This window comes from Xenopus laevis, chromosome 6S (genome assembly GCF_017654675.1).
Source record: "Xenopus laevis strain J_2021 chromosome 6S, Xenopus_laevis_v10.1, whole genome shotgun sequence".
NCBI lineage: Eukaryota > Metazoa > Chordata > Amphibia > Anura > Pipidae > Xenopus > Xenopus laevis.
Window position 1 is genome coordinate 664,106 of NC_054382.1, and position 27,600 is coordinate 691,705.

At 40.4% G+C, this 27,600-nt stretch overlaps 1 protein-coding gene across 1 annotated transcript in view; it reads left to right on the forward strand.

Annotated features, from left to right (window-relative positions):
• Positions 1-27,600, forward strand: part of LOC121395196 (zinc finger protein OZF-like) — a 461,594-nt gene that overhangs the window by 127,990 nt on the left and 306,004 nt on the right.

The window sequence follows — 27,600 nt, forward strand, 5'->3', positions numbered from 1 at the left end:
AAATAGCTTTCCGAGTAGCTGCCATAACTAGCCAACAGAAGGATGAAATCTCATCAGAAACATTCGTAGAAGAACCATAACTAGACACCAAAAGAGAATCTCTGACATCTAATAATGCAAACTGAGGATTCAATATTATATCCAATTTAACCACATCCTTAATATGACGTTCAATTAAATCCCAAAGAGTTTTAATGAATGGACATTTCCAAATATAATGAAAAAAATCAATATTTTGTTCTTTGCACTTCGGGCAATAGGAAACCCTCCGAGAATCTTTGTTACTCTGGAATAATTGTCCATATCCTAAGTGGATAAATCTGAATTGTTGATCTCTCCAACTCTCAGACAGTATATTATTCCTAAAATTTTTAAAAGAATTTAGAAGATCCCTAGAAGACACACCAACGCCCAAAAACAAAGACCATTTTTTACTAGCATTTTCAAGTGGATCTAAATTACAAGTCCTCAAGTTTAAAAGATGTGCTGAAATCCATGAAATATTATTTAGTTTAAGATCTTCAACTAATTGTGATAATGAATCATAAAACGGATGATGTCTTAATTGCGATTTTGTTTTGTTATCAATTATTTGGAAACCATATCTGATCTGCATATAACTTAGCCTTTCCTTCTCCGATAGATCATAAAGTCCTTTGATAACTTCCCAAGAATAAGGATCTCCAGAACTTGGATCAATAATATGACTAATTTGAAAGACACCATATCCTCTCCATCTACAAGATATTTGATTTCTATTCTTCTTAGGAAAACCTCCCAAAAAGAATGGAGATAAGAAAGGCGAAACATTAAAGTTTAAATTATTATTTTTACATAGAATTTTCCAAGTGCTAGTTGTATCCCTATAAATCGGGTTTCTCCTTACATCTATATGCTGCTCAGACCATCTACTATGAATAGAAGAGATAATATGTTCTTTTGAATCTAAAAATTGCTCTAAATCTAGGTTAGTAAATTTCTCTTTACCCGATAACCATTCCACAATATATCTAGTATTGGCAGCTACATTGAACTTTCTAAAATCTGGAACATTAAGTCCCCCTAAACATTTAGGGTTTCTAAGCTTGGATAGAGAAATTTTAGGTTTTTTATTATGCCATATAAAGTTATTCAAAATTCGGTCCAAATTCTGCACATCTGAATGTTTTATCAATAACGGAAGATTTAAAATAGGAAATGCAATTTTTGGAAAGATCAACATTTTAAACAATGCAATCCTTCCCATTAAATTCAATGGACTATCAATCCATTTTTTACAACAAGTACTCATTACTTGAATTAATGGGGTAAAATTCAAAGTATACAATCTAGATAGATCAGAAGAAACCAATATCCCTAGATACTTCAATTTGCCAGATGGGGGCTTAATTTTAAGATCAGCAAGTACTTGATTAGGAATAGTACAGCAAATATTCAATAAGTCTGTTTTACTAGAATTTATACTGTATCCCGAGAAAGTTTTATAGTAATCAAAAAAATCAAAAATGTTTTTAATTGAATGTGAAGGATTACTAACAAATAAGAGAAGGTCGTCAGCATATGCTAATGATTTAATATGTTTGCCATTAAACCTCATTCCTTGAAATAAATTTGAAGAGTCTAAATATCTAATTAGTGGCTCCATAGAGATATTAAATAAAAGTGGAGATAAAGGACAACCTTGACGAGTTCCTCTATATAGCCCAAATGTTTCAGAAAGTTCACCCAGTACTGCAATTCTAGCCTTAGGCTTTGAATAAATAGATTCAAGTAATGAAATGAATTCCCCTTTCAGACCAAATCTGTTACAACATAGAGAAAGATATTTCCACGAGACATTGTCAAAAGCCTTTTCGGCATCTAGACTCAAAATTGAGCATGGGATCCTGGACTTCTTAGCATTATAAATGACATTCAATAAAGTACGAATGTTTTTAACCCCAGTCCTATTTTTCACAAAACCATTTTGTTGAGAGGAAATAATACTAGGTAACAAAAAGGATAGTCTATCAGCTATTATTTTCGTTAATATCTTAAAATCAATATTTATTAACGAAATAGGTCTAAAAGAAGCAGGCTGGGAAAGGTCTTTACCTTCTTTTGGAATTAATTTTATATGAGAGACCATGCTTGAATCAAGAATTTTCCCATGACAATATATTTCATTATAAAGATTAGTCAAAAAGGGGGCAAATTCCATTTTCATATTTTTATAAAAGGGGGAAGTCAAACCGTCAGGTCCTCCAGCTTTAAAATCTTTAAGTAAATTTATGGTAGACATAACTTCCTGAATATCGGTTGATTCAGTGAAACTAATTGTTCCTCTGATAACTTCGGAAAGTTAACTTTTGAGAGAAAATTTAAACTTTCCTTAGCGTTTGTTTGTGAAGAAGAATAAATAGACTCAAAATAACATTTAAAGATATGGACTATATCTTTAGGAAGGTTGGTTAACTGACCCAAATGATTTCTGATCAACATTGGTTTGTGAAAAGTCTTACTATTCTTAAACATATTAGCTAAAAACCTACTTGCCTTATTATGTAAATTACCAAATTTAGCCTTATAATAGGCCATATAGGACTGATCTCTCAAACTAGTCCAATGTTTAAGTTTATCTAAAGATTCCTTATATTTCTCACTATGTTGTTTAGTAGGATGCATAACAAAATTCAAGTAGGCCTTTTTCTGAGCTTTGGAGTGAAGAATGAATTCCTTATTAATCTTTCTCATGAAATGGATTTTATAGGAAGTAATCTCACCCCGAATTACTGCTTTCCACGTATCCCACAGTAATGGCAAATTAGATTTTTCATTTAGTGTTGTCATATTTTCTTTAAGAAATAATTTCCAACTCTCTTTTAGTTTATCATTAAATTCTGGTTTATCTTTTAGGAAGATGGGATATGACCAAGGAATATAAGATTTAGGTAAGAAACCTAGTTCTATCTCAATCAAAATTTGGGCATGGTCTGAAAAAGTGATATTACCAATATTCGCCGCCCTAGTTTTATTAAGGACATCAATCGATGAAAATAGATAATCAATCCGAGTCCCCACCCCATGAGGATGAGAAAAAAAAGTGAAATCTCTTTCTGTTGGGTTCAACATTCTCCAAAGATCCACCAACCCAGTTTGACTCTCAAACATTGACAATAACTTAGATTTCCTATAAGACTCCTTTTGAGCTGGACCACTCTTATCTAGAGGCCAAATATAAGATTCGTTAAAATCTCCGCCAATTATACATCTATTCTGTGGATAGGAACTTATTTTCTGAACAATTTGAGAGTAAAACTCTTCCTTACCCGAGTTAGGAGCATATAAAGAGCCCAAATGCCAATTCATATTCTGTAAAAGTACCTCAGCCATTACAAATCTACCATTGACGTCACTATCAGAATTTAATACTTGTATGTTTATAGATTTATGAAATAAAATTGCCACGCCTCCTTTTTTCCTAACTGCAGGAGAATATACCACATGACCAACCCATCCCCTTTTTAATTTTTGAGATTCCTCACCCGACAGATGACCACATCAGCTTTCAGTTTTTTAAGCTCCAATAGGATTCTCTTCCTCTTAATGAATGAATTGAGCCCATTTACATTCCAAGTAATTATGTTAAGCATTGAAACATATCAAAAGAAGTGAAATAATGATTTAAAAATATCCAAAATAAATTATAGAATGTGCCAGGACAGAAAATATTCATACAGATCAAATTACTGAAATTAAGGTAACATTGAAAGAAAAAAAATTCAAAAAACATCTTACTAAATAATCTTGTAACTCGCACATAACCTGCGCAAGATGAACATCTCAATATGTAACACTTATTAACAAGATATATACCTTGAATACCAACAAATCTTGAAGCAAAAAAAAAACTTCTAGAACTCAGTGCTTTTGCACCAAAATTCACCACCCAACCTAGAATAATAGAGTAAAGCACCAAAAATATAAACATTAAGTTCAGTGACTTCACTTTTTTCCTAAAGAGAGAGGAAGTATAAATTCTCTTCTCAAGAAAAGTGACAGGAGGAAAGACTACAACACTTCTCACTTATGAAAACAAACATCTCCAAAATATAATGTTTTTTCTAAAAAAAAACTAAATTAGGTCATTGTATTCTCTAAATCATGCATATCCTGTGAAATAGGAGATCTGGAACCAGAACTTCAATTAGTATTTACAATCTTGTCTTGAAGTTTCAAAGAGTGTCTTGAGGAAACTTTCATTTCTTGTCTCTTTTCCTTGGCCTGGAAACCCGAAATAACATCTTCCTGTGAGATAGGGGATCTGGATCTAGATCTTGAGATAGTATTTGCAATCTTATCTTGAGATTTCAAAGAATAGCGCGAGGGACCTTTCAACTCTTGTCTCTTTTCCTTAGCCTGTAGACCAGAATAAGCACCTTCCCTTGGGATAGGAGAACTGGATCTGGAACTTGAGTTAGTAGCTGTAATCTTATCCTGAGATGCCTGTAAATCAGAATTTGCGCCTTTCGATGCAACTTTAAGAGAATGTTGTCTTTCAAGCTGAAATATAAAATTTGAAGCGTCTTTAGGATTCTCAAATGTGCGAATTCCTGAGACCAAAAAGATTTTTAGAAAAGCCGGGTATGTAAGTGCAAATTTAATGTTCATCTTAAATAATGACTGACAAATTGCACTAAACTCTTTCCTTTTTTGAGAAAGTACAACTGAATAATCTTGGAATATGAGAATTCGGAAACCATCAAACTCCAGTATGTGGTTCTTTTTGTAAGCCTGAAGTAATAAAGCTTTTTCAGAGTAGTCCAAAAACTTTGCAATGACTGCCCTTGGTCTGAGAGGCACTTGTTCCCTCAAAGGGCCAATACGATGAACTCTTTCCAATTTCACATTTTGTAGCAATTGATCAACCCCTAGTTTTTTTGGGATTATTTTAGTAATAAATGAGATGATGTCACTTATTTTATAGGATTCCTATAAATCTTAAATTATTCCTTCTTGTTCTATTTTCCAGATCATCTATTTTTAGTTGCATTTCTCTTGTCTTTTTTTCCAGGTCATCCAATCTCGATGAAGTAGAAGTCGTATTATCCTGAATATCAGAAACCACATCTTGTAGCTCCTGTATCTGACGACTTTGAGAGGTAAGATTCTCAGACAAATTGGTAATAGTAACCTGTAAAAGTTCAAGCGCCTTACCAATAGTTGATTGAATTGTAGACTCAATCATTGGATTAAGTAATTTAGCAACCTCCATTGCTAGAGTAGAATGTTCAGTAGATTTTTGCTGAGCATTTTTATTAGATCCATTTTCACTTTCAGAGTGTTTAGCAAATTTGACTTTATTCCGTTCATAGGTTTTCCCATTGTTTTTTGCTGGGAATAATGAGACCGCTGGTGAAGTATCCATATCTTTCTGAAGAATCTGTAGCAGGAGGAGACTCAGAACCAAATAGAATCTAGAACACTCAGCAGGAGACTCAGAACCACGTAGTTATCGGTGAGGAGAGAAAAAAAAAAATATATAGATTAGTTGAAATATCCCTCCGAATGTGTTGATGGGTAGTCTATTTTTCAGAGAAATCCTGTTTCATTCCACATCAACACTCCAGAAGCAGTTTGTACTTTGTTTTAGCTTTTATTACACACACAATAACCAAACATGTGAAAATGCAAAAAATCCTAAGGTAGATACAGTTATGAATACTCCGTCAGCCTTCTTGTTTGGACCAACAACTTTGTCGCAGTCCTTTTAGGTAAATCAAAAACGTGTTGCAGTATCCACTCTAAACAGTAAACTCACTTTGAATTAAGTCTTTTCCAACATCCAGTATTCTTCCAATATAACTTTAGAATTCTTTAAGAATATCCACCGCTAACTTTTGACATAACAGGTTAATGTCGCAACATTCCTCCAGCAGTGAAAGTCCCATAACAAAAGCCTGCGTTTCCAGCAAATATTATTTAGTTAACGTTGTTAAGAACAAAGTCATCTATCATCTTGTATATCAAGCACAGCTCATCACTTAAATCAGTCCAGGCTTATCCAGCAAAAGATTATCGTGAGGTAATTACTCACATTGAAGAGCCATCCGCCATTTTGTATCACCTATAACAACGCTAATATTTCCAACCTTTCAGTAAGATTTTAAAAAATAGTGAAAGAGGTTTATATTTACGTCCATCTTTGACAGAATCCCTTTTTTATCTGCTTTGTAGGTTAACCAGCATAACTCCTCACTTAAATCATCCCAGGCTTATCCAACATAAGATTATCGTGAGGTAATTACTCACTTTGAAGAGCCGTCCGCCATTTTGTCTCACATATAGCAACTCCAATACTTCCAGCCTTTCAGCAAAGTTGTAGAATAATAGTTAAAAGAGATTTATATTTACGTCAGTCCCAGACAGAATCTCCTCTTTGTTTGCTTTGTAGTTCAAACATTCATCGGTATCAACTCCCCGTCACAGACTCCAGCCGACACACAGCCAGGCTCCAAGACTCCTTCCCGACTACTGTAAACCACCACAAACAACTGGAAAAGCTCACCAAGGAATCCGGACACAGACTGACCCATCACGGTAAGTAATTGAAGATCGTAACTGATTTTAATTAGCAGATATAAGTGAAAATGTGCGGAGCCTCACTCCCGCCCTCCCGCTCTCTCAGGCGCCATCACCGGAAGTCCCGAAGTGTGTAATCTGTTTGATACATTAGTTGTCTCACTGGCACCAGAATCAGAAGGAATTGAGGGGGCACATAATGAGGGGGGCACAGATGGGATAATGGCCCCTGGATTGGCTCATATTGTGCTGGGTATAAGGACACTGATCTATGGGCAGGAGGCTACAGACCTGTTACTGGATATAAACACAGCTGGGAATCATGTATCTGTATCAGGGGACAGGAAATCTGCTTCCTACTCACTAAGAAAACTACATTACCCACAATCCCCAGAGAGATTTCAGGTTCCTCAGACTTTAAGCAGCAGGAGTTTCCCCTCAGGGCGACATTACTGGGAAGTGGAGGTCAGTGAATCAGGGGAGTGGGGGGTAGGGGTGACCTATCCCAGTATAGAGAGGGGAGGGGATCAGTCCTGTATTGGGAATAATAACAAGTCCTGGTGTTTGTACAGATGGAATAATAATAACACATATTCAGTGGGACATGACAATAAATGGACAGAATTACCCCACGTCTCTTCCTGCAGGAGAATCAGGATCTCATTGGACTATGAGGCCGGACGTCTGTCCTTTTATGAGCTGAGTGAGCCAATCAGACACTTATACACCTTCACTGCCACATTCACTGAGCCCCTCCATGTTGCATTCTGGGTATGGGAGGAAGGTGTCTGGGTGAGAATCATTAGTGAGAGAAATGACCAATGAGGGAAGGAGAATCAGGTCACATGGCTGTAGGACATCTCTGCTCTACTCATTGGCCTGATATCACTGCAGTAACAGCACTTGGGGATTAATGTTACACATTCTCATTACATTGTTACTCAGCATCTGGTTGGTGTTTCATTTAACCCTTTCAGTGCCAGCTTTCTCCGAGTAGCCACTGAGTGCAAATGCAATTTCTCATGTATTGTCCCAGAATTCCACCATCATTGTAGCCACAAGGGCTCATTTATATTCACTGGCAACTTTTGCATCGGGGCAGTAACCCACGACCTTTATATTTAGTTTCTTAAAGGGAATCTGTCGTCATTTTAAACTTTTTTTTTTTTTGCATTTTTATAAAAACAACACATCCATAAGCACTGTCTGGCAAATAAAATGTTAATCCACAAATCCATGCATAAGTTATTTTAGTTTGTATTTTGTCATGGGGGCTTCCATTTGTGCTCATTACACATTCATCGTGTGCTGCTCTAACAGCAGGCCCAGCATTACCTGTGTGCTTGGAGGCAGCCACTCTGTAATGAAAAGCCAGGTCCCTGCACTACCCCATGAGAATCTAGCCCCTCCCCTCTCTGCCCATGTGTGTGATGTTTGGAGGAGAGAGGTCACATGGTTTGCAGGGAACCAATTACTTTCACTTTCCTACGTCCTGCTCTACAGCTGCACTAGCAGCCCCTCCTCCCACAGACACTATCAAAGCTCCTCCCCTTCTGTAAGTTTGATCTCTGCTTTCCTTTGGAGGGAGGAGCTTTCTCTCCTTGCTGCCTTCCTAGTTAGTGTTACTGGTTACTAGATGAGCTAAAGGAGCTGTGAGTTCCCTCTGCTAATATCCACCTCACACACACTGCGCTCCTTTCCTGCCTGCAATACTTATCTCTTCATTAAATACTTACTGCCTCCTTTCTCCTGAGCAATTTTAACCCTTCCTAGACTTCCTCCTAAGTTCCCCTGGTTTTCAAGTATGTCCTCCTTATTTTATCCTTTTTTTCTATTCCCTGTCATCAGTCCTGGGAGTCCTGTGTTTCTGCCATTCATTTTTGTGTAAACAAATATAATAAACTATCTATATAAAATGAATTGTGTGTGTGAATATATATAGTGAATAAAGTACCCCCTCTTGTAAAATATAAGGATATTATAAGTTACCGAGGAGTTTCTGACCATATAAAAGTACGAGGCCGAAGGCTGAGTTATACAGGTCATGGAACTCCGAGGTAACTTCTAATATCCTCATATTTTACAACTGGGGGGACTTTATTTATTATAATACACAAGTGTTAGTGAGTCATGTGACAGAAATGACATCAGAACTCACCGTTTATAACTGATGACATCAGAACTCACCGTTTATAAGGATATAATTTACAAAATATTCATGGCTTTTGTGTATTATATATATATTTGAAACGTAAGTGGGGGCAGTGATCACAGGACTTATTTCTTATTTCAGTCCTGAAGTGGTGTCTATTGTACAATTGACAGGCTCCGCAGACAAGGCTCTATTTACATTACAGCAGCTTGTAGGAGGGAGGGGTAATGACATCACTCCAACTTGCAGCGCAGCAGTAAAGTGTGACTGAAGTTTATCAGAGCACAAGTCACATGACTGGGGGCAGCTGGGAAATGTCAAAATGTCTAGCCCCATAGCAAATTTTAAAATTAGATATAAAAAAATCCATTTCTTGTTTTGAGAAACGGATTTCAATGCAGGATTCTGCTGTAGCAGCACTATTAACTGATACATTTTGTAAAAATTTTTTTTTTCCACGACAGTATCCCTTTAATGACTTATTGCTGGAGACACAACTTCATTACATATGAATTGTTTTATCTGTCCCCTAGTTAAATAAGGAAAACTCACAGTTCACCCCAGTCTATGGGTGTATACAGTATATATATATATAGAGAGAGAGCACGACAAAACATTGTGAGTCTTTCCAAAAACCAACAAGGCAGTAAGTGCCCCAGTAGATATAAAATACTTTAGGCTTCAGTTCTTTATCTCCTAATAAATACTCTTGTATTTTTAACTCATTTTGTTGATTTTTGGAAAGAGTCACAATCTTCTGTCTTGTCCCACATTCAGTTGCTTTATAAGTCTCCCCTGGTACATTCAGCTTCACTGCTCATTCCCCATGTTCTTATCTACTTACTAACCCCCCCACCAATTGGTCACCCCTCCAGTTCTGCCCCCCAATATAACATAGGAACTTGCTTTGCTTTCTAGTTCAGCTCGTTCTTCTTCTTATTATTATTATTATGTTGGCTTTGAAGAACCAACATCTTGATCTACTAGTTCAGCTCGTTCTTCTTCTTATTATGTTGGCTTTGAAAAAGCCAACATCTTGATCTACTAGTTCAGCTCGTTCTTCTTCTTATTATTATTATTATGTTGGCTTTGAAGAACCAACATCTTGATCTACTAGTTCAGCTCGTTCTTCTTCTTATTATTATTATTATTATGTTGGCTTTGAAAAAGCCAACATCTTGATCTACTAGTTCAGCTCGTTCTTATTATGTTGGCTATGAAATAGCCAACATACTGTTCTTCGAGTTCAGCTCATTCTTCTTCTTATTATTATGTTGGCTTTGAAAAAGCCAACATCTTGATCTACTAGTTCAGCTCGTTCTTCTTCTTCTTATTGTTATTATGTTGGCTTTGAAGAACCAACATCTTGATCTACTAGTTCAGCTCGTTCTTCTTCTTATTATGTTGGCTTTGAAAAAGCCAACATCTTGATCTACTAGTTCAGCTCGTTCTTATTATGTTGGCTATGAAATAGCCAACATACTGTTCTTCGAGTTCAGCTCGTTCTTCTTATTATTATTGGCGAACCCCATTTTCTAAACGCTACTCCTCCTACAGTTTTTGGGGTGCAAGCGCCAAACTTTCCACACTTATTCCTCTTATAGCAAAGTACGTTGCTTGTGCTTTAATAAGCGATCCCACCCACCCCGCCCCTGTGGCGACCCCCCGACGACCCCTTTTTTCCCATTGACTTTGACAGGGAAAAATTTCAAATCGCCGCCACTCGTACAGTTTTGAAGATACAGTCCCCAAACTCGGACCACATATTGTTGATGTCACCCCGAATAAAAATAAGTATTTTGGGGGGGCACCCCAAAGTGGGCGGAGCTACCAACGCCCAATGAAAATTTAGCAATTTTCTATACGCTACTCCTCCCAGAGGTTTAGGAGTACAATTATGATACTTTGCACACTTGTTCGGCTCATACCCGAATAGGTTGCTTGTGCTTTGTTAAGCGATCCCACCCTCCGTGCCCCTGTGGCGACCCCCCGACGACCCCATTTTTCCCCATAGACTTTCATTGGAAAACTTGAAACTTTTGCCACTTGTACAGCTTTGAAGTTACACTCACCAAACTTGGGTCATTTAGTCATGGGGTGAAGCTGAAAAATTCTGTCCTATTTTGGGGACCCACCCCGCCCCTGTGGCGACCCCCCGACGACCCCTTTTTTCCCATTGAGATTGACAGGGAAAAATTTCAAATCACTGCCACTTGTACAGTTTTGAAGATACAGTCCCCAAACTCGGACCACATATAGTTGATGTCACCCCGAATAAAAATAAGTATTTTGGGGGGGCACCCCAAAGTGGGCGGAGCTACCAACGCCCAATGAAAATTGAGCAATTTTCTAAACGCTACTCCTCCCAGAGTTTTAGGAGTACAATTATGAAACTTTGCACACTTGTTCGACTCATACCCGAATAGGTTGCTTGTGCTTTGTTAAGCGATCCCAACCTCCGTGCCCCTGTGGCGACCCCCCGACGACCCCTTTTTTCCCCATAGACTTTCATTGGAAAACTTGAAACTTTTGCCACTTGTACAGCTTTGAAGTTACACTCACCAAACTTGGCTCATTTAGTCATGGGGTGAAACTGAAAAATTCTGTCCTATTTTGGGGACCCAAAAAAGTGGGCGGAGCCGCAAACAACCAATCAGATTTTCCCTATTGACTTCAATGAGAAAATGTAAACAGCTGTAACTCTCACAGTATTAAAGCTAGAGCTCTCCCAAACTTGGCACCGTGGGTCACTGGGTGACTCGGCTAAAATTTACCTAAAGTGGGCGGAGTCTACAACAGCCAATCAAATTTCAGCCATTCAAATAAATAGGAAAATGTTAAACTGCTGCCGCTCTTAGACGGTTAATGGCAGCCTCCTCAAAGTTGGCACAGTTGGTCACTGGGGGACTGGGATTAAAATTAAGAAAAGTGGGTGGAGCCAAAACCAACCAATCAGATTTCTTTGATTGATTTTAATGAGAACAATTAAGAAGGCTGCCATTCTCTCAGTATTGATGTCAGGGACCTTGAATATCACAAATGTGGTCGCTGGGGGTTTCCACTTCAAGTTTAGAAAAAGTGGGCAGAGCCACCAACAACCAATCGAATTTCATTCATTGATTTTCACTAGAAAAAAATAAAAATGCTGCCATTTTTACACATTAAATCACAGCATTCACAAACTTTGAAATGTTAGTCACTGAGTGACTGTGGTTCATAATTAGGAAAAAAAGGGGCGGGGCAACAACAACCAATCAGATTTCAGCCATTGACCTTAAAGAAAAATGATAAACTGCTGCTATTATCACAGTTTAAATGCTAGGTGTACCAAACTTGACTCAATTACTCACTGGGTGACTGCGGTCAAAATTTAGGAAAAGTGGGTGGAGCCAAAAACAGCCAATCAGTTTTCACCTCTTGACTTTAATGTAAAATTTTGTATTACCGCCGTTCTCACAGTTTTAAAACCGGAGGCCCCAAACTTGGCACTGACCATGACTAGGTAACTGGGGTTAAAATTCAGAAAACTGGGCGGAGCTTAAGACAGCCAATCACATTTTACCAAACGCTATTCAATGGGAATATTTAAATTCCTGTCAATCTTACACTGTTAATGTAAGAGTGCTCAAACTTGGTCCATTTGGTGAAGGGGTGACTGGGATGCAAATTTTTAAAAGTGGGCGGAGCCAAAAATAGCCAGTTTGTTTGAATGGATTTCAATGGTAAAATTGGATTGGCTTTAAATTTCACCGTTTTAATCCGGATTCTACCGACTTTGTGTACTCTCTAGGCACCGGGGGCGACTGGGCAAGACACCTATAGCGTTTCATAGCCAACATCCCGTGGTTTCTTCAGAAACGACACCCTCTAGTTATTATTATTAGCGCCCCCCGGTTTTCGAAACGCTACTCCTCCTACAGTTTTAGGGGTACAAGCGCCAAACTTTCCACACCTATTCGCCTTATAGCAAAGTACGTTGCTTGTGCTTTAGTAAGTGATCCCACCCACTGCGCCCGTGCGGCGGACCACCGAAGACGCCTTTTTTCGTATTGACTTTGACAGGGAAAATTTTCAAATCGCTGCCGCTCGTACAGTTTTGAAGCTACACTCCCCAAACTCGGACCACATATTGTTGGTGCCACCCCGAATAAAAATATGTATTTTGGGGGGGCATCCCAAAGTGGGCGGAGCTACCGACAGCCAATGAAATTTTAGCAATTTTCTAAACGCTACTCCTCGCAGAGTTTTAGGAGTACAATTATGAAACTTTCATACTCGAATAGGTTGCTTGTGCTCTGTTAAGCAATCCCACCCTCCGTGGCCCTGTGGCGGCCCCCCAAAGACCCCATTTTTCCCCATAGACTTTCATTGGAAAATGTGAAACTTTTGCCACTCGTACAGCATTAAAGTTACACTCACCAAACTTGGGTCACTTAGTCATGGGGTCAACCTGAAAAGTTCTGTCACATTTTGGGGACTCCAAAAAGTGGGCGGAGCAACAAACAGCCAATCAGATTTTCCCTATTGACTTCAATGAGAAAATGTCAAACACTGTCATTCCCACAGTGTTAAAGCCAGAGACCCAAAACTTGGCACCATGGGTTACTGGGGTTAGAATTTGGAAAAGTGGGCGGAGTCTACCACAGCCAATCAAATATTAGCCATTTGTTTCAATGGGAAAAGTTAAAACTGTCGCCGCTCTTAGATTGTTCATGGGAGGGTCCTCAAACTTGGCACAGTTGGTCACTGGAGGACCGGGATCAAAATCTGGAAAAGTGGGTGGAGCCAAAAACAACCAATCAGATTTCTTTGATGATTTCAATGGGAAAAATTAAAATTGCTGCGATTTGCACGTTATTGATGTCATGGACCTCGAATATCACAAATGTGCTCACTGGGTGTTTGCACTTCAAAGTTAGGAAAAGTGGGTGGAGCCACCAACAACCAATCAAATGTCATTCATTGATTTTCAAGAGAAAAACATAAAACTGCTGCCATTTTTACAGGTTTAATGTCATGATTCTGAAACCTTAAAGTGTTAGTCACTTGGTGACTCTGGTTCAGAATTAGGAAAAAAAGGGGGCGGGGCAACAACAGCCAATCGGACTTCAGCCATTGACCTTAATGAAAAACGCCAAATTGCTGCTATTATTATGGCGTCCATGCCAAGTGTCCCAAACTCAGCACAATTACTCACTGGGTGACTGTGGTCAAAATTTAGGAAAAGTGGGCGGAATCAATAACAGCCAATCAGATTTTACCTATTGACTTCAATGTAAAAGTTTCAAATACTGCCATTCTCACAGTTTTAAAGCCAGAGGACCCAAACTTGGTACAGACCATGACTGGGTGACTGGGGTCAAAATTCAGAAAACTGGGTGGAGCTTAAAACAGCCAATCAAATGTTACCTATTGCTAATCAATGTCAATATATAAGTTGCTGCCATTCTTTCACAGTTAATGGCAGGGACATCAAACTTGGCACAGTCGCTCACAGGGGGACTGGGATTCAAATTTTAAAAGTGGGTGGAGCCAAAAAACAGTCAATCAGGTTTTTGTATTGATTTTAATGGTACAATCTGCTTTGCTTCAATTTTCACAGTTTTAAACCAGATTCTACCAACTTTGTGTACTCTCTATGCACCAGGGGCGACTGGCCCCAACACCTCTTTTTCAAAGCCAACATCTTGTGGTTTCTTCAGAAACGACACCATCTAGTTCTTATTATTATTATTATTATTATTTGGCTCTAGGACAATAATATTTGTCTTTATTCACTAGAGGGAGCACTTTCTCTTTATTTTACATTTATCCCATGGCCTCAGCCTCATTACCTACATGACAAACTCATTGTTGCTACAGTAAGTAGTTCTCTCTCTTCCCATATAAGGTCACATTTGGGCACAGTGCTGCCATCTAGAGGTTATTCCATTCATGTCATTGCAAATCTTTATTAAAGGATAACTAATCCTTAAAAATAAAAGAATGTAAAATGGAGCTGAGTCATTAGTGCAGCTATAAAGTGAGCCTGGGAACTCAGACTCCTCTATTGTATACATTGAAGAAAAGAACTGATTTAGCACATTTGCCTGTTCTGTATCTGTTATACATACTGGTACCATTATTTAAAGAAGCATCACTCTCAACCCACATCTTTTTATTATTAATATACTTAAAAACTTTTTGGGGTAAGTCTTAGTCTCTGCAGCAATGCACTCCTCATTTCCTATTTTAGCCTTCCGGATTGCTGATTTACAGCATTTATTACAGTGTTTATATTCATCAAATGCAGCTTCTGTCCCAACAGACTTGTAGTTTTTAAATGCCTTTCTCTTCTTTCCAATTAACTTCTTTACTTCTATTTTAAAGGTGATTCTTAGAGCTTCTACATTTACTCCTTAAGGGAATAAATTAAGAACAGTAACAATGTAATATCAGTTTAAATCACAACCATTTCTATTCTGTGTTTTTAGATGAAAACTTAATGCCCCAATCAATGCTCTGAAGGGCAGCCCTCAAGGCACTAAAATTAGCTTTTCTGAAATTCATGGTTTTTTTGCCCTAGTGCAGGGATCCCCAACCTTTTGAACCTGCGAGCAACATTCAGATGTAAAAGGAGTTGGGGAGCAATACTAGCATGAAAAATGTTCTTGGGGTGACAAATAAGTGCTGTGATTGGCCATTTGGTAGCCCCTGTGGATTGTCAACCTACATTGAGGCTCTATTCGGCAGTACACCTAGTTTTTATACAACCAAAACTTGCCTCCAAGCCTTGAATTCAAAAATAAGCTCCTGTTTTGAGGCCACTGGGAGCAACATCCAAGGGGTTGGAGGGCAACATGTTGGTCACGAGCTACTGGTTCGGGATCACTGTTTATATATATTTTTTTCATTTTCAGATATTTTATTTAAGTTTTATCATGGAACAAGCAGAACTGAAAACACAGTGTTATGATTGGTATCCCGAACCTAGAACCCCAAGGTCTCGGTCACAGCTCAGCCTTCTGCCTGTAACAAACACCTTTTTACTTCAGGAGGAGCCCTCTGCTTCTTGGGTGTCACCAGGTCTTAATATGAGAGGACCAAGGAGAGAGTTCTAGGCAAGTAATGGAACCACATGTTATACTAAATTGAAGAATAAGGAATGTAGTTGGGGTCACAGGCTGGGTCACTACACCAGATGGGCAGAGCAGAATAATAACAGGAGACGGTAGTGTGATTGAAGTCACAAGCTAGGCCAATTTACCAAACAGGTAGCGCAGTACAAAACAGGAGTCAGAAGCGTAATCAGGACACAGGCTGGGTCAAAATACCAGAGAGTTACAGGATCTGAGAGAATGGTCAAAACACAGGCAGGGGTCAAAGGCAGGCAGCAGACAGGACTTGGTCAAGAACAGACAGGTTTAAACACAAATAATAATACAGATAATGATACCCAGGAACTAATGAATAGACCTTTATGTTGGGCAATGAAAACTACCTAACAATTTGAGATTTAGAATTCATATAAAGGTATTGAATGTATTAACAAAATGGGACATTTAAACCAAACTTTTCTAAACACGTAAAAAGATGTTCCCAAATATATTTTAAAAGCATTTTACATATTAATAATGGAGAATGGAATTTTGTGTTTTTTAGCTCTGAAGTTTTTAACCCCAAATTTGTTAGAAAGGGAGAAATTGAATCTTTCATACTGTTATAAAAAGAAGGAGGAAGGCCTTCTGGACCTCCTGGTTTTGTTGATTTTAAATTACTAATAGTATTGGTAACTTCTTCAGTGGTAATTACCAGTGGTGTAACTAGATGTTACTGGGCCAAACAGCAAATTATTTTTCAGGCCCCCAAAATGTCTAGAAATTGACCTGTTTTACCAATATTTATTGAAATTGTATATGAGTTAGGGTCTCATGGGGCCCCTATACCTTCTGGGCCCCCCAACAGCCACAGGGTCTGCTTCCTCTGTAGTTACACCCCTAGTAATTAACCTACTAAGGTCCTCCAGTTGCTCCTCTGAAATCTGTGGCACCTGACAATGTTCAATAAAAGTTTTCATTTTCACAGGGTCAATAAGGGATTTAGAATACAATTCTTTATAGCAACTCTTGAATATGTCAGCAATCCTATTGTGGTCGTTAGTTCAGATTTTGGTTATCTTTAATCCTAATAAGCTTAGCTTGTCTATTCTTATTACTTTAGTAAGATTGAACAACAAATAGTTAGCTTCATATTTGTTTTTTGCACCAGACATTAAATGATATAACATTATGGTCACTATTACCCAGGGGTTCAATGACTTGCACATTTGCTATAAGTTCTGGCTCATTAGAGATCACTAGATCCACAATAGTATTTTTCTGGTTGGCTCCTCAACAACCTGTGCCATAAAATTGTCATGTAACAGTTTATAAACTTGTTCCCATTAACTGATCTGGCAGTACTGTTGCTCCAGTCAATATCTGGCTAATTAAAATCCCCCATTATCATTACTTTACCCAAACTAGCAGCCTTTTCTATTTGCATCAGGAGCTTCGCCTCCTCCTCACTTCTAATTCAGCCATGTTTCAGCCAATCACATCATATTTTCCCTCCAGCAGCTCCAGTTCTCCCATTTTACCAGTCAGACTCGTTGCATTAGTAAACATACATTTAATACTGGTCCCATATTGAACATGTGACATGTGCTCCTCCCTATCCTTAACCCCCAGCCACATCTCCTCCCCCATTTTGCCTTCCTTTGTCCACTATCTCATCTAACCTGTCTCCCACTGAATCTTTTACTGACCCCCCCCCCACACCTAGTTTAAAATCTCCTCTAACCCTCTAGCCATCTTCACTGTGTTACTCCTGTGTAACTGGGACCCCTGTGTAACTGGGACCCCTGTGTAACTCCTGTGGTACTGTGACTCCTGTGCTATTGGGACTCCTATGTTACTCCTGTGTTACTGGGACTCCTGTGTTACTCCTGTGTTAATGGGACTCTTGTGTTTCTCCTGTGTAACTGGGACTCATGTGTTACTCCTGTATTACTCAACTCTTGTGTTACTCCTGTGTAACTGGGACTCCTGTGTAACTCCTGTGGTACTGTGACTCCTGTGCTATTGGGACTCCTATGTTACTCCTGTGTTACTCGGACTCCTGTGTTACTTCTGTGTTACTGGGACTCCTGTGTTACTCCTGTGTTAATGGGACTCTTGTGTTACTCCTGTGTTACTGGGACTCCTGTGCTACTGAGACTCCTGTGTTACTTCTGTGTTTCTGGGGCTTTTGTGTTACTCCTGTGTTACTGGGACTCCTGCTTCTGACAATGTACAGTATCAGATCTGCATAAAGTCCTCCTCTTGTGAGCAGGTCCTGGTGGGTCCCAAGCTGGGGGAACAAGAGAAGGAATGAAGTTTGATGATAAAATATATCTATACTGCACCATCCCTTCCAGCCTAGCCAATCAGAACATTTACCATAAAGATCAGGCCGGCCAATCAGCACATGTACCATACAGTTTAAGACAATCAGCACCTCTTACTTTAGCCACTTGGCCTTTGTTCTGGTTGACAGAACCAATATAAACTGTGCCTCAGAGATGGTGCTGAGCTGATGAGCAATAACCAGAACCTGATCCAGTGTTACTAGGGATAGGATGTGGCACAGAACAATAGCAAGGGTGGGGAGAAATATAATAATCAGGAGTACCCAGCATGGTGTTGTATCACTCTGGGAAAGTGAGGATGAAGCTGTGTGTGGCCTGTGTGGCGGCTTCATGAACCTCAACATCAGTAGCATCCGAACTCCTAAAGCAAATGTTCCCCAAATAGTGGTGCCAAACAGAGCTGCCTTCTGGGAAACCACAACAATAAATACCAGGGTCGTGCAGTGATATTACCACTTGGTATATGATACTGGCTTTTGTACTGTTTGGCCATCAAATGGAGTCGGATCCTAACGTTTCATTAGGGCCCCCCTCAGCTCATAACAAGGTTACAGATATATAGAAACATTGGGGTGTCACCCTGCTATAGTTCCAGGGGTACCCAGGGTACAAATAAGCACTCACCCCAAATCTCCCCCTAACTGACCTTCAGACTGGGCCCCCTTAGCTCATAACAAGGTTACAGATATATAGAAACATTGGGGTGTCACCCTGCTATAGTTCCAGGGGTACCCAGGGCACAAATAATCACTCACCCCAAATCTCCCCCTAACTGACCTTCAGACTGGGCCCCCTTAGCTCATAACAAGGTTACAGATATATAGAAACATTGGGGTGTCACCCTGCTATAGTTCCATGGGTACCCAGGGTACAAATAATCACTCACCCCAAATCTCCCCCTAACTGGCCTTCAGACTGGGCCCCCTTAGCTCATAACAAGGTTACAGATATATAGAAACATTGGGGTAACAGTCACCCTGCTATAGTTCCAGGTGTACTCAGGGTACAAATAAGCACTCACCCCAAATCTCCCCCTAACTGACCTTCAGACTGGGCTCCCTTATCTCATAACAAGGTTACAGATATATAGAAACATTGGGGTAACAGTCACCCTGCTATAGTTCCAGGGGTACCCAAGGTACAAATAATCACTCACCCCAAATCTCCCCCTAACTGACCTTCAGACTGGGCCCCCTTAGCTCATAACTAAGTTACAGATATATAGAAACATTGGGGTAACAGTCACCCTGCTATAGTTTCAGGGGTACCCAGGGCACAAATAATCACTCACCCCAAATCTCCCCCTAACTGACCTTCAGACTGGGCCCCCTTAGCTCATAACAAGGTTACAGATATATAGAAACATTGGGGTAACAGTCACCCTGCTATAGTTCCAGGGGTACCCAGGGTACAAATAAGCACTCACCCCAAATGCATAATAGATCTGGCTAGACTAACAATTTATTTTTATGAGAAGGTGAGCAGGGACCTGGATTCTGGGATAGCAGTGGATGTGATTTACTTAGACTTTGATACAGTGCCTCACAAAAGGTTACTGGTTAAATGAAGGAATGTTGGCCTGGAACATAGTATTTGTACCTGGATAGAGAACTGGCTAAAAGATAGACTACAAAGAGTGGTGGTAAATGGAACATTTTCTAATTGGACCAGTGTTGTTAGTGGAGTACCGCAGGGCTCTGTACTAGGTCCCTTGCTTTTCAACTTGTTTATTAATGACCTGGAGGTGGCCATTGAAAGTACTGTTTCTATTTTTGGAGATGATACTAAATTGATACACCATTGGACTGTGGATGATATGCAGACGAAAATTGAAGAGAGGTGTGAAATGCCTTGCACAAGGATCTCCAAAACTTGGAAACAAACTGAGAGCCTCTGTCAGAAACTATCTCCGCTGGAAATCCAGGAAGATGGAAAATGTGTTCAATAAAAAGTCTTGAGAGTTCTGGAGCAGAGGGCAATTTGCGAAGGGGAATGAAATGAGCCATCTTGCTGAACCTATCCACCACCACCCAAATAACTGTATAACCCAGGGAAACAGGGAGATCAACAATAAAGTCCATGGCCAGATGGGTCCAGGGTCGAGAGGGAATGGGCAGGGTAAGAAGAAGACCTTTCGGTGGAGAATGTCCCGACTTGGAATCCGCACAGGAAGAGACAAAATCTTTGACATCCTTCTGAAGAGAAGGCCACCAAACAAGGTGAGATAGCAGGTCTGCTTGGAACTATGAGATTATTTAAGGATAGACTGATGAAATTCAAGCAGAACAAATGCTACCCCTAGAGGAGTATCCGATGGTGCGGAAGACTGTGCAGACAGCAGTTGGGAAGCCACAGAAGGAGCAGCCACAATTTTGGTAGAAGACGCAATAGGTTCAGCATCCCTACAACTGGATTCTTCTGGAAACTCCTAGACAAAGCATCAGCCTTCTTATTTCTGGAACCAGGATGAAAAATCAAGACAAAGTTGAACCTGGAAAAGAAGAGTGCCCACCGAGCTTGTCTGGGATTTAAACATTTCAGGGTCTGAATATACTCCAAATTCTTATGATCAGTAAAGATGGTCACCTGAACAGAAGAACCCTCCAATAAATGCCTCCATTCTTCTAAGGCCAGTTTTACAGCCAAAAGTTTATGATTCCCCACATCGTAGTAATGTTCAGGGGGAGATAATTTTTTGAAGAAAAATTTTCCATCACTTGAAGACCTGTGAGACAGGACTGCTCCAGCCCCTACATCCGAGGCATCTACTTCAATAAAAAATGGCTGAAGAGGGTCTGGATGTCTTAGAATTGGAGCCGAGGAAAAAGAGTTTTTAAATCTTGAAAGGCTTCCAGTGTCTGTGGAGGCCATCAGTTTGGTTGTCCACCTTTATGAATGAGGGAAAGGATGGGTGCAATCTTGGATGAAAAACCATTGATAAACTGCCGGTAATGTTTGTCAAAGCCGATGAAACGTTGAATGGATTTTGTACTGGTTGGAAGAGGCCAATCTTGTATGGCGGCTGTCTTGGCTGGGTCGAAAGCCTCTTTGGGAGATGATATAACTTAATAAAGGTATTTTAGAGGATTAAAAAGAACATTTCTCTAAATTAGCAAAGAGAGCGTTCTTCCTTAAATGGGAGAGGACCTCACGTACTTGATGTTCTTCCAAGGATTTGGAGAAAATGAGGATATCATCTAAATACACAATACAACATTTACGCTACTTAGCATAATTATTTTAAGTACTCTCTGTAGATCTTAATTACCTTACTAGAATGATTAATCATATGGATGCTGCACAGATGTCTGCAGTTTACTTTTGCATATAATTCACAAATACTATACATAGCAGTATTGTATGTCACTGACCGCCTTGCCATTATATGTAGGCAACTACTAAGTAACAAGGTAAGTTAGTTGAAGGGAAGCTCGTGTTCAGGGAGCTTTTCTTCAGCTACAAGTATAACCTGCCTAACTGCTGGTCAGTCCAGTTATACTTGATGTACTAATAGTGTGTGTCTTTTCAGAGAATCGTATGCAGACGGTAACATTTAAATATTTTATCATATCAAAAAATACGATCATAATTCGATCTTCATTTTCAGGGGATTGATGCTTTTCTGCAACAACTTTCCAACATTTGGACATTACAACTACGTGGATTGGATTATAACTGATGGTAATCAGCCCTTATGAGCTGGCATGTTACTAGTGTCACAGATTGAAATTGGCTATATAAGTTCAAAAACCTCTCAGACTCACCGCGCTTCTGTCGTCTAAAGCCGGCAGCATGTGTCCCGTGCCGTACAGATAAGTGAAGGAGAAGGTAGGATGAAACTCCGCACATGGATAGTAGGGTAGTAGGGTAAAAGCCAACAATCTTTATTAATCCATTTTAAAAGCACTTACTTGAATGCAGATTTTGTTGGGGTACAACGCGTCCTTTAAAAGACAGGATATGGGAGCATATAAATGCCATTGACAAAGGTGATGAAAAATCACTGATTGGTAAACACTTTAAAACCTGTGGTAATCGAGGCACCCTAGATTTAGGGGTTAAAATCATTGAACGAGTACACTATGGGCTTCGACTATTTAAATTGTTGTTCTTACTGCTACCTATGTGCTTATCAGTGTCAGGACAAGTCAGCCAGGTGCCCAAGGCAACCCGGCTGACTGCACCGCCCCCTTCTGAAGTGCGCGCATGCACAGGCGTGTGTTCGCTCGGGAGCTGAAGCGAGCAAGTCAAGCATCCGCGCACATGTGCAGAAGAGCTCACGCGTCCAGGAAGTGACGATTGCTCTCACAGGTGGGGAAAGAAGCGTCTGAACTAGGGGTAAGGCGGCAAAAGAGGTACGGTGCCTGGCACCCCTCCATATTTGCGCCCTAGGCACTTGCCTCTTCTGCCTCCCCCAGTTCCAGCCCTGGTGCTTATGATTAAGGGTGTCAAGCTACTTATTGATATCATTGGGTACAATATTGGGGTCTCACACTTATTGATATCATTGGGTACAGTACTGGGGTCTCACACTTATTGATATCATTGGGTACAGTACTGGGGTATCATTGGGTACAGTACTGGGGTCTCACACTTATTGATATCATTGGGTACAGTACTGGGGGGGTCTCACACTTATTGATATCATTGGGTACAGTACTGGGGTCTCACACTTATTGATATCATTGGGTACAGTACTGGGGTCTCACACTTATTGATATCATTGGGTACAGTACTGGGGTCTCACACTTATTGAATCATTGGGTACAGTACTGGGGGTTCACACTTATTGATATCATTGGGTCAGTACTGGGGTCTCACACTTATTGATATCATTGGGTACAGTACTGGGGTCTCACACTTATTGATATCATTGGTACAGTACTGGGGTCTCAGTACTGGGGTACTGGGGTCTCACACTTATTGATATCATTGGGTACAGTACTGGGTTCACACTTATTGATATCATTGGGTACAGTACTGGGTCTCACACTTATTGATATCAATGGGTACAGTATTGGGGTCTCACACTTATTGATATCATTGGGTACAGTACTGGGGTCTCACACTTATTGATATCATTGGGTACAGTACTGGGGTCTCACACTTATTGATATCATTGGGTACAGTACTGGGGTATTATTGGGTACAGTACTGGGGTCTCACACTTATTGATATCATTGGGTACAGTACTGGGGGGTCTCACACTTATTGATATCATTGGGTACAGTACTGGGGTCTCAACACTTATTGATATCATTGGGTACAGTACTGGGGGTCTCACACTTATTGATATCATTGGGTACAGTACTGGGGTCTCACACTTAATTGATATCATTGGTACAGTACTGGGGTCTCACACTTATTGATATCAAATGGGTACAGTACTGGGGTCTCACACTTATTGATATCATTGGGTACAGTACTGGGGTCTCACACTTATTGATATCATTGGGTACAATACTGGGAGTCTCACACTTATTGATATCATTGGGTACAGTACTTGGGTCCTCACACTTATTGATATCATTGGGTACAGTACTGGGTCTCACACTTATTGATATCATTGGGTACAGTACTGGGGGTCTCACACTTATTGATATCATTGGGTACATGTACATGGGGGTCTCACACTTATTGATATCATTGGTAACAGTACTGGGGTCTCACACTTATTTGATATCATTGGGTACAGTAACTGGGTCTCACACTTATTGATATCATTGGGTACAGTACTGGGGTCTACACTTATTGATATCATGGGTACAGTACTGGGGTCTCACACTTATTGATATCATTGGGTACAGTACTGGGGTCTCACACTTATTGATATCATTGGCACAGGGGGTACTGGGGGTCTCACACTTATTGATATCATTGGGGTACAGTACTTGGGGTCTCACACTTATTGATATCATTGGGTACAGCACTGGGGTCTCAACTTATTGATCTCATTGGTATACTGGGGTCTCACACTTATTGATCATTGGGTAATTACTGGGGTCTCACACTTATTGATATCATTGGGTACAGTACTGGGGTCTCACTTATTGATATCAATGGGTACAGGGAGGGTAGTGATATCATTGGGTACAGTACTGGGGTCTCACACTTATTGATATCATGGGTTACAGTACTGGGGTCTCACACTTATTGATATCATTGGGTACAGTACTGGGGTCTCACACTTATTGATATCATTGGGTACAGTACTGGGGGGTCTCACCTTATTGATATCAATTGGTACAGTACTAGGAGTCTCACACTTATTGATATCATTGGGTACAGTACTGGGGGTCTCACACTTATGATATCCATTGGTACATACGGGGGTCTCACACTTATTGATATCAATGGGTACAGTCCCTGGGGTCTCACACTTAATGATATCATTGGGTACAGTACTGGGGTCTCAACACTTATTGATATCATTGGGTACAGTACCTGGGGTCCTCACACTTATTGATATCATTGGGTACAGTACTGGGGTCTCACACTTATTGATATCATTGGGTACAGTACTGGGGTCTCACACTTATTGATATCATTGGGTACAGTAACTGGGGGTCCTCACACTATTGATATCAATGGGTACAGTACTGGGGTCTCACACTTATTATATCATTGGGTACAGTACTGGGGGTCTCACACTTATTGATACATTGGGTACAGTACTGGGGTCCTCACACTTATTGAGTATCAATGGGTACAGTACATGGGGGTCCTCCACTTATTGATATCATTGGGATACAGTACTGGGGTCTCACACTTATTGATATCAATGGGTACAGTACTGGGGTCTCACAACTTATTGATATCATTGGGTACAGTACTGGGGGTCTCACACTTATTGATATCATTGGGTTACAGTACTGGGGTCTCACACTTATTGAATATCATTGGGTTACAGTACTGGGGTCTCACACTTATTGATATCATTGGGTAAAGTACTGGGGGTCTCACACTTATTGATATCATTGGGTACAGTACTGGGGTCTCACCTTATTGATATCATTGGGTACAGTACTGGGGGTCTCACATTATTGATATCATGGGGTACAGTACTGGCGTCTCACACTTATTGATATCATTGGGTACAGTACTGGGGGTCTCACACTTATTGATATCATTGGGTAACAGTACTGGGGGTCCTCACACTTATTGATATCATTGGGTACAGTACTGGGGGTCTCACACTTATTGATATCATGGGTACAGTACTGGGGTTCTCACACTTACTTGATATCATTTGGGGTACAGTACTGGGTCTCACACTTATTGATATCATTGGGTACCAGTACTGGGGTCTCACACTTATTGATATCATTGGGTACAGTACTGGGGTCTCACACTATTGATATCATTGGGTACATGTACTGGGGGTCTCACAACTTTATTGATAATCATGGACAGTACTGGGGGTCTTCACATTATTATACATGGGTACAGTACTGGGGTCTCACACTTATTGATATCATTGTGTACAGTACATGGGGGTCTCACAACTTATTGATATCCATTGGGTACAGTACTTGGGGTCTCACACTTCATTGATATCATTGTCTCTTTCTTAAATAAATATAGTGGGATGGGTGGCCCATTGGGGATTTTTTGTATCTATGTATTTAGTGGTCATTGCCCCCTTTTTGAAATCATTTAATAGTTGTGGTGAGAGCAATTTCCTCTGCTATAGGTATATATATATATAATATATATATATATATATATATTATATATATATATAGATATATGTGTGTATTGTTTCCTTGTTGCACTGAGAGATGAGAGGGGAATTATCGGCACCTGATCCTGTTGCCTGTGGCAGTTCAAGGGTTACAGTTTGCTGTGACAGACAAGGACCTTTCCTAATTTAAGGGAAGAGCCAATGGGAGGCCAGGAATGTCATTCACCCCTCCCCCTATACTGTGTGACTCCTCCCTCTGCTGCTGCTATTGCCCTAATCCCCTGCCTGCCAGTTGGGAAACACAATAAACTGGACATAGGAATGCCTGGGTCCTGCAACGAGAACTGGCAGTTGGGGCCCAATACACAGCATTCTGGGAGTCTGAGAGACAGACATCAGACTGCTGCGATCCAGAGAGAAAGAGGAGAGACAGGGATCAGAATCCTGGGATATACAGGGCTACGGGACCAATCAAGATACAGAAGGGCAGGAGACAAACTGCTGGAATCTAAAGAGACTGACAACAAACTGCTGGGATCCAGAGAGACAGACATTAGACTGCTGGGATTCAGAGAGGGAGAGATCAGACTTCTGGGATCTATAGATATCAGACTGCTGGGAACCAGAGAGGGAGAGATCAGACTGCTGGGAACTAAAGACACAGACATTAGACTGCTGGGATTCAGAGAGGGAGAGATCAGACTGCTGGGATCTAAAGAGACAGACATCAGACTGCTGGGATTCAGAGGGGATTAAGTTCAGTGTAAGGCAGAGAATTGCTGGTGGTGACAGAGACATCCGTGTATGTGACTGTGGGAAGAGACAGACTGCAGGATGGTGAGACTGTAGGATCTCAGATGAGGGGGGCAGAGAGGAGACTGTGGCTCAATATTTTGCTGTAGGGCAGGTCAGTGTCACATGGGAACAAAAAAAAGAAACTCTTTCCAGCCGGCACTGACCCCTCCAGCACTCTTTACCCAGCCTGGGAATCCAACTTGTATCTGATTGTGCTGACTGTAGTGGTTTTCATGTAGCCATGCAGAATGAATCTAAACAAATTACTAATGAGCCATGCAGTATGAGCTGTTAATATGTGGCCACAATTAAAGCCTGGGGGAGGAGGGGTATCTATTTTTTATCTATCCCTTTAATATTGTATCCCCAAGCACTTGGGCTTGTTTATATATATATCCGTTTAATATAGAATTCCCGTGCTGTGTGTCTGTCTTACCTGTATGTCCTTTTACCATAGACTCCCCATGCTGCAGGGAATAGTACGTGAGGTTAAAAAAGGCACATTCTCTCCTTAACATGGAATTCCTATTCCTGGCGCAGCCATAAAGCAAGGCCGTGCTGATGTTGCTGCTGGAAAAGAAGTAGTGATGTCACATGATTACCCCGTAACTAAATCACATTGGGGTCCCCCCTTGTTACCCACAGTTACTGGGGAGAGAGTGTTACACACAGTGTATATGTATTGGAAGTGCCTGACTGATCTGATTGGCTGTGACTCATGGTTTGGGCTGAGTGTGAATGTGGCCCTTGTGCAGGTCTCTGGGAGGGGCCCGGTCATAGTGATACTAGTTGTGTGGCCTTGTTTACATGAGCGGCACGTGGCACCCTCACCAATAATAACCCTACTGGGCAACGTGCCACTTGTCACTGAGACAGAACACTGTGTGACTCCTGAAACTCTAGGAAATTATGTATAGAAAGGCCGGCAGTACGTTCTACTCATTAGTCAGAATAACACAGATGTCCCTTACACCCTCAGTG